This window comes from Equus asinus, chromosome 3 (genome assembly GCF_041296235.1).
Source record: "Equus asinus isolate D_3611 breed Donkey chromosome 3, EquAss-T2T_v2, whole genome shotgun sequence".
Taxonomy (NCBI): Eukaryota; Metazoa; Chordata; class Mammalia; order Perissodactyla; family Equidae; genus Equus; species Equus asinus.
Window position 1 is genome coordinate 141,880,458 of NC_091792.1, and position 7,848 is coordinate 141,888,305.

The 7,848-nt window shown below is 41.8% G+C and overlaps 1 long non-coding RNA gene across 1 annotated transcript; it reads left to right on the forward strand.

Moving 5' to 3' along the window:
• The first annotated feature begins 840 nt into the window (after window positions 1-840).
• Window positions 841-6,729, forward strand: LOC139044993 (uncharacterized). Its single transcript, XR_011502483.1, has 4 exons — window positions 841-949; window positions 2,330-2,450; window positions 3,474-3,587; window positions 4,637-6,729. It is a non-coding gene; the product is annotated as an uncharacterized lncRNA (long non-coding RNA).
• The last annotated feature ends 1,119 nt before the right edge of the window (window positions 6,730-7,848 follow it).

Here is a 7,848-nt window from a genome sequence, read left to right on the forward strand (position 1 = left end):
TCTTCCCTGGGTGAACACAAGAAACTTCAATAACTGGTCTCCCCATGTCCTGTTCCTTTTAAAGTCTATTCCATCCTCCATACTGAAGCCAGAAGGCTCTGACTAGGTCAAATCACTGAGAAAGTTCACATTTTTCAGTTTGGCACTTAAGATCCTTCAAGGTCTAGCTCCATCCTGCCTCACTCCGGATACACAGTTCCCCATACAGGCCCTAGCCTTCCCCCCTCCATGTCCCTGCTCATGCCATTTTCTCTGTCATCCTTCAGGATCCAATTCAAGCATCACCTCCTCCGGGCAGCCTTCCAGACTGCCCCAAGCAGAGTTAATCAGCCTATCCTTTGAAGTCCTAGAACCTTGTTCAGATAACTATCACAGCACTACAGACATCCTCTAGCGGTCAGTTATGTAGAAACATAACACACATGTTATGTATCTGCTCCAGAAACTCTGTTATGAGTTTCTGGAAGGTCTTGCATGGAGCAGTCATCCAATAAGTTGTAACTAAACTAATTGTTAAAAATTAGTAACTTTGCAGCTCACATGTGTTATCTCTTTTCAACCTCGTATTAACCCTATGAAATAGCAAAGGCGCTTATTTTCCCTATTTGCTGGGTAAGGAAACTGAGGGTCAGGTAGGCTAAGGGATTCACGGCTAATAAATGCTACACTTGGTCTAGAAATCTGATTCCACTTCTTGGACCACACAGGCTGATTCAGTGTCAGCAAAAACGTTGCCAAGACGCAGGAGCTGCAAACCACAAAAGAATTCCAAACGTTGTTATTCCAAATAACAACGAAAAGTTCAAAGGTACTGGAATAGTTCAACTAGACTGGTCTTAGAAACGAGCCAACAAACAAGCAAAGAAGCCTGTGGTAACACACACACCAAAACCAGTGCTGTCCTTCAGGAGTTGTGCGAGGAGCCGGTACCCATGGGAAGTAAGCTCGGGTGAGAGACCCTTGGATTCTTGTGGTCACAGGGGCAAGGTCAAAGTCTTGTCACCTGGAGGAATGTGCCTGCCTCCCAGTAGGACAACCAACCGTCCTGGTCTGCCCAGCACTGCATATTTGCAGTGCTAAAACAGAAAAAGTCCTGGGCAAACAGGATAGGTTGGTCACTACGAAGCAGATTCTCTTCGTTTCTGGGAAGAAATTAACGTTCACCATGGAAAGCGTGCTTTCGAGTTCTTCTGTTAAATTTGCTTTCCAAGCCGGTTTATGATCCAGAAAAGAAAAATAGCCTTGTTATCTTAGTGACACCTTGGTTTTGAACAAAATGGCATTAGCTCAATGAAATCTGAATGCCTTTCATGTCTTTTCAAAATCTCATATCCCCTTTAAAGAGAGATTTTTCACACAATAAGGATATCTGAGAGAATGTGCCAAGAACTAGGGAGGCAATCCCCAAAAAGGTATTCCGAAGTGTTCGGAGCGTCACCAAGACATCAAAGTGGCTCTTTCAAATGGCTTATCCATTTGAATGCCTGTCTCTGGAATATTTTTTATTAAAATTTTAAAAAATTTGCTTCACTAACTTATAGCCAATCCTCACAAATATTTAGTAGATATGAGAAGACCTTCCAGTTACATTCAATTATTAAAGCAATAAGCAGAGATGGCAGACCGCCCCAGGCTCAGTTGCTTTGATGGTGTCCTCTGAATGCCAATATTTTAATATGCACACGTATCCATTTACAATTGAGAAGGATCAGAGCCCCGGTTGAGGCATCCTTAGAAAGGAAGAGCTGTGGCCAAATTCATTCATCGTGACTGGTTTATCCGACCACAGTCAAAACCCACAGTTTGTGTGTGTTTTTACAAGGGGAGTACTGGATCATACTTGTAGCCATGAGTCACAGGTAAAGGAAAATGTTGGAAGTATTTGCATTTCCATTGGCATGCTTCAGTTTCACAGATTTTGCATTTCAAATCAGGGACTCCTGGATTTGGGCAAGACTTTCATGTACCGAAACCTGTAATTAATGCCAGAGATCTTAAGTCAATGAAAGACTGTCCTTCATAAAGGAGCCTTCATGCCTTTGAATGCTAACTTACTTTCCATGATATTACATAAGCCTACGTTTGGTGTTTGTTTGTAAACTATATGTGGACTAATAGCAAGCCAAATAAATAAATAAAGGAAAGCTACTCTAGTGAGCCCCTAAATAGAGAAACCCTTGAGATTCACCTTCCAATTTTAAGAATAGCCATTTATTGAGTGCTTACTGTGCGCCAGGCACAATTCTAACAGTTTCGTGCTTATGGCTTCTTGCACTCTCCACGACAACCCAATAAAGTAGATTCTATTTTTTTATCCCCATTTTTACAGATGAGAAAAGCGAGAACAGAGAGATGAAGCAACATGCCCAAGGTGAATGAATTAGGGGCCAGGCAGGCTGCCTGCAGAGCCCACGTGCTCCAGCGCTGCACTCAAGGCTCTGGCTCTCAAGGTGTGGGTCTGCCCTCTCTTTCTCAGGGATTCCAGTCACTCCTTCAACTCCAGGTGTCACCAGCACCTCCTGCCCCGCTCTAATTACTCCCCGAGGTTTTCCCTGTGTCCATCTCCCTGACTGACATGTCAAGACACCTTCAATTCAACACAGCCCCAAATGAACACATCGCTTTCACCTCCAGACCTACTGTTCTTCTTTGTTCCATGTGTCTGGCGTTGTAGTTTATAATTCCCATCACCCACCTCGAAACCTGCAGTAACTGTGCTGTCTTCTCTCATTCCATGTGATGACAGATTGCACGGACTCTCCTTCTATTGCGACCGCATTCTTACCCATCCCTCCTTCTGCCTGTGGCCCTGTCCTCCTCCACAGCCCTTGTCCGCAGTCACAGCCATCACCTGCCAACATTTGCCCTGGTCCTCCTGTGTCCAACTCAGCTTACAATCCTTTGCCTGGTTGATCTTTCCAAAAAGGAATCTGATGGGTGAGAGTACGAAAAACTGTCTTGTGGTTTACAAAGTACCCCAGCGCATGGGACCTGCCGACTTTCCCAAATACAGCTTGTAAAAGATGCATTACTCCTGTTCCACAAAGAAGCCTGGTGTCCTAGCAGAGGCCACACAGACAATGAGATCCCAAACTCCTTCCACTGCAATCGTGCTGCCTTCTGCTCAGAAAAATCCCATGTTTTTCCATTACATACGTAATTAGGGAGAAAGTCACTTGGCATTTTTTGTCCTTGCACAGCTTGGTCCCAAGCAACGTTTCCAATGTCATTTCCCACTTAACCTCTGCTTATTGCCCCGAAAACATTCTAAGTAAAGAAAAAAGGGTGGAGAGAGAAGAGGAAGGTCAAAAAGACATTAGTGGGTAGGCTATTTCACCCCAACATAAGGACATTCTGAGTCAAAATTCAGTAATATTTTTCCTCCTAGAGAAGAAATAGATCTTAAAGGCTATTTTCTCTGGCTCTAAAAGCAGGCTAAGAAAATGAATACTTCAGCTGTTTCTCTCCTTCAGCCTTGTTTTTCCTAGAATGATTCCTTAATCAGTCTATTAAGACATCTGCAGAATTCTTATAAGAAAATGCACAAAAGCTCTCCTAAAGGGACCCCACAACGGAAGACTCCTTGCGTGAGTATGAGGTTTAACCAGCTACTTCCGAGCCCCAGAGCCACTGTACATTCCCTCCAAGGTCGGGGATGGGATTCAGCTTGTGTCAGGTGAACAAAGCTCTAAGCTCCTGGGGGTAGATTCCTAGTCAAGGTTGTGTTTCTTCTTCATTAGAGGGAGAAAATATTCATTAGCTTTTTAAATGGGTGTACATTCTGCTATTCCTAGAACATAAATTTCAAATGCTTAAGTGGGGGAATTATTGCACTCCACGCTCAGCCAAAGCAAGCTAGCTGCTGTTCCTAAATCGAACAGCTCCACCTTTGGGGGATCCCTACTTTCCTTTCTTAGTGCCGCAAAGCACCTGCTCAATAATCTTTTCTAGAGTTTTGCTGGGCATTTGGCAAAGTTTTCTCCATGCATGTTTTTTGTTATTGATAATAATAAAGCCACGGATCTCATCTCACTTAATTCCATAACAATCCAAGGAGGGCTACTAGATTCCCATTTTGTGGTTGAGGAAACTGAGACTCAAAGATGGGAGGCAGTTTGCCCAAAATTCCACAGCTGCTGAGTGCCGGAGCTGGGATGGTCTGACTCCAAGCCCTTTAAGGCCTAAGTACTCTTGTTGAAGGGATGCTTTTTTTTAAGCCCAAAAACTTTAACAAGAAGTGCCTCCTATTCACATGAATGAATATCTTGTCGTTCATCCCAGCACCCAAGATGGACATAGTTTGTTAAATGATAAACTAGGGTTCTCTATGATTGTGTCTAAAATACCTTAAATTCTGCTTTATTCAGAACCCATACTTGAGTCTTATATCATGCACCTTTAACAATGTTGAAGATGCTTGGGTTGATTTAAAATATCTGCCATAGACTGAGTTGTGCCCCCTAAAGTTCCTACGTTGAAACTCCAACCCCCAGTGTGACTGTATTTAGAGTGAGAAAGTAATTAAGGTTAAAGGAGGTCATGAGGGTGGAGCTGTGATCTGATGGAATTAGTGTCCCTGTGAGAAGAGACACCAGGGAGCTCACTCTTGCTCTCTCCCTCTCTCTCCCTCCATCAGGACAGGACGCAGGAGGAAGGTGGCCATCTGCAAGCCAGGAAGAGAGCCCTCACCAGGAACTGAATCAGCAGGCATCTTGACCTTGGACTTCCCAGCCTCCACAACTGTGAGAGAGAAGTTTCTATTGTCTAAGCCACCCAGTCTATGGTATTTTGTTATGACAGCCCAAGCAGACTAAGACAATATCCAAACACCATTTCTTAGTCATTCTTCTTAAAATGCTATGTCTCAAATCCTGAGATGTGAGCTCATCGTATTTACAGCAAAGACCATCTGAGACTCTCTTAGAAATGATGGACAGAAACTTCACCATTTTACATGACACAAACTCAGCATAAATCTAGTTAGCTGATCCCCTTGTTAACAGAATTTGAGCCCATTCAACTGTCTCTTTATGCTTGATCTGTGTTGAATGTATTTTCGTTCACTCCCAGCTCTCTTCTTCCTCTAAGATGGGTAAATAGTGCTGAGACGCATGATGGCTTCAGTTAAACTGTCCCTCTCGTTTACAGAATGGATTTCCATTGTATTTCAGCTTCATTACTTACTTAACCTAGAAATTCTAACTTTTAAAAGAATTATTATTGTTTGCAAACACAAACTTTATTTCACAAGAGTTCTATTTTATTATTTATTTTTGAATAGTGTAGTGGATTGAATAGTGTCCTCCAAAAATTCATGTCCACCCAGAACCTCACAATATGATGCTATTTGGAAATAGAGTCTTTGAAGCTGTAATTAGCTAAAGATCTCAAGATGCTATCAGCCTGGATTTAGGGTGAGCCCTAAATCCAGCGACTGATATCCTTGTAAGAGGAGGGGACAAAGAAGTATGGAGGAGACGACAATGTGAAGAAACATCAGAGACTGGAGTGATGCCGTCTACCACCCAGTGACCACCAGGAGCCGCCAGAAGCTGGAAGAGGCAAGGAAAGATTCTCCCCTAGCTCCTTCAGGAGTAGCACAGCCTTGCCAGCAGCTGGCCTCCAGAACTGTGAGAGAATACATTTCAGTTGTTTTAAAGCAGGAGTTTGTGGTAATTTGTTACAGCAGCCTTAGGAAATGAATACAAATAGGTAAGACATGCACATGGTTAAATTATGTATAAAGCTATAGAGTGAAAAGTGTCCATCCTACTTCCTGCCCCCTCCACTCCTAAGAAACCAATGTTAGTTTCTTGTGTGTCCTTCCAGAATTTCCCTCTCTCTATGTATAATATGTATATGTATATGTGTAATATATACACATGCAAATATATGCACACATATACATATGTATGTTCATATTTGCATATGTATATACGAATATATGCATACATATGCGATTGTGAACATACATTCTTGTTTCTCCCATTTCCTTAGCCAAAAAGTAGCATTTTCCAAAAGATACTCTTCTGTATGTTGTTTTTTCACTTACCAATACATTTTTAGAATTTTTTAATATCATTACATAATGTCCTCATTCTCTTTTTCAGCCAGAGAACATTCACTTGTATGAATGAACCATTATTTATTTAACCAGACTCTAAGTGACAATTTTGTTGTTCCCATCTCTTGAAGTTTAAACACTGTTACAATGAATGACTCTGTATGTACGTCATGCTACATGTTCACGGTATGTGCAGCACAGATTCCCGGAAGTAGAAGTGGTGAGTCAAACGGTGCAAGTATTGTATCTCCACACATGCCCCCTCAAGAACTGAACCCATTCACCTTCCCAACAGCAATGCACGGAAGAGTGTCTCCCCCCAGCCTTGTCAACAGAATGTGTTACCAAACTTGTGTGGTTTTGTCAATCTGAGAGAGGAAAATGGTAGCACAAAGTCATTCTCATTTATTTTTCTTATTATAAGTGGGGTTGAGCATCTCTCCATCGATTCAAGAACCATCTGTACTTCCTTTGCTCTAAACTACCTGTTCTTTTATATATTTGGTTAGTTTTTTGCCCTTTTTTTTCTAATGAACTTGTTCTTTTTATTCATTTTCTGGGGGATGTATATCCATTAGGGAGATTAGTCCTTTATCTATGCTAAAATTTCACCCAGTTCATTATCTGTCTTTGTTAATAATGTCAATAACTTTTTAAAATTAGAAATAAATAAATCCATATTTTCTTCTATATTTGTATGGCTTTATTTTATGCAATAAAATCTTTGACCTCTTTGGAATTTATCTTGGTATATGGTTCTCTGGTAAATACTCTTCACCTATTAGCAAATTTTGCTCCTCTTTTCTAGATTTTTCCTTATATAAGCTTTGTATAAATGCGGTGAAAGTTCCTTTAAAAAAAGTAGTAGTCATTTCATGGGTTGAATTTTCCTGGACCTTCCACCAGGGAAGGCCAAGAAGGGGTCAGGATAGCTCTCCAGGCTTCAAAAGATCTCTGTTGCCACAAAGACAGACTGCTTCCTGCGAAAATGGCTTCCCAGCGAATTTCTGTAACACTGCCTCCTCTGCTTCTCTGAATGTGACTGCGTCTAGGACAGCTTCTACTCCCCACCTGCATATTACAGTTCCCTCATGGGTGGTTGCAAACAAAGGCTATAGCTTTCATACTTTAGGATGAGCCTCTTACCCCTAGGAAGCATATTTTGACAGCACTTTCTAAGATGTGCCACCACTGGCCCATCCACTATTCTGGGGCTTCTCTTGTACTTCCTTCCAGGAAACTTCTTGCTTCAGATGTTTTGGGCAGCCCTTACAGATATTTTAGAGTTTGTGGATATTTTCTAGATCTTATTTTTTGTGGGGTTTTCTGGTGAGGAAGGTGAGACCCGAGCTAACGTCTATGCCAATCTTCCTCTATTTTGTATGTGGGACACAGCCACAGCATGGCTTGATGAGTGGTGTGTATGTCCACACCCGGGATCCAAACCTGCGAACACGAGGCCGCAGAGGCAGAGCACACGAACTTGACCATTAAGCCACTAGGCCAGCCCCCTCTTAGTTTTTCTGAAGATATAAATTATAAGAGGGATTAGAGATAAAGACAGGGGTTTTTATTGGTCTTCTTGCTTTTATGTAATTTCCAGGAGGAGAAAGGAAAAGATTTTGGCTTACATAACCAATGGTTGTAATGGAAGTCTTCCAAATTATTCTTCCTTTTCAGCCATCAAAGGAGCCTTTCTCCTTTTTCTTCTTTTTTAAAGATTTTATTTTTCCTTTTTCTCCCAAAGTGCCCTAGTACATAGTTGTGTATTTTTAGTTGTGGGT